Raw genomic sequence first — 724 nt, 5'->3', positions numbered from 1 at the left:
GGGCTTTTCCCTGGGGGCTGGAGGTGGGAGGGGGCTGCTGAATCGCTTGTCAGGAGATTTGCTCCTTGAGCTTGGCTGGTGGGAAGGCTGAACCTGTGTCTCCTTCTGTCTCGCTCTCGTTCTTGTATGGTTCTTTTCCCAGTCTGAGCAGGGATGAGAATCCCAAACTCCCAAGGATTTCAAGTCTCCCGTGCCTCCTGCAGCTGGAAGCTGACGTGCTGCGGTATTTCGGCGTACCTTGGTGACGGAAGGGGCTGCATGTGCTGGGGTTGCTGCTGCGGGGCAGCTGTGGCTCCAGCAAACCTCACACAGCACCTCTGCTCTGCTGAGAAGCACGGACCCAGGAATCCGTACCCAGCCTTGGTAGGAACTTGACTACCTGGGGTTTGTTACCAGCAGGGAGGCCTCCTAGGTTCTTATTATCCAGAGCATAGTGTTGGAAAGCCTTGATTTCAACCGATTTTGGAGGTGTCCTCACAAGGTACCTTTTGTGACGAAGCTCCCGTATCCCAAACTCTCGGAACAAGCTCTGGTGTGTTCCTGAGGCGACAGCGCCCTGTTGGAACTTGAAGGCTGCATCCTAGCCTTGTCCTTCTGGAAAAGAGCTGTGGTCACACCCTGCCAGGCTCCACTTGCCTCTGGACACGGGAGGAGACGTTCCTCGGGGGCCAAGCACCACTGGTGGGCTGCTGGGTGCTATTTTGGTTTCGGGATGACTCTGGAG

The sequence above is a fragment of the Eurypyga helias genome, unplaced genomic scaffold (assembly GCF_000690775.1).
Source record: "Eurypyga helias isolate BGI_N326 unplaced genomic scaffold, ASM69077v1 scaffold23757, whole genome shotgun sequence".
NCBI classification, from domain to species: Eukaryota; Metazoa; Chordata; class Aves; order Eurypygiformes; family Eurypygidae; genus Eurypyga; species Eurypyga helias.
This window is presented reverse-complemented; position numbering follows the sequence as displayed.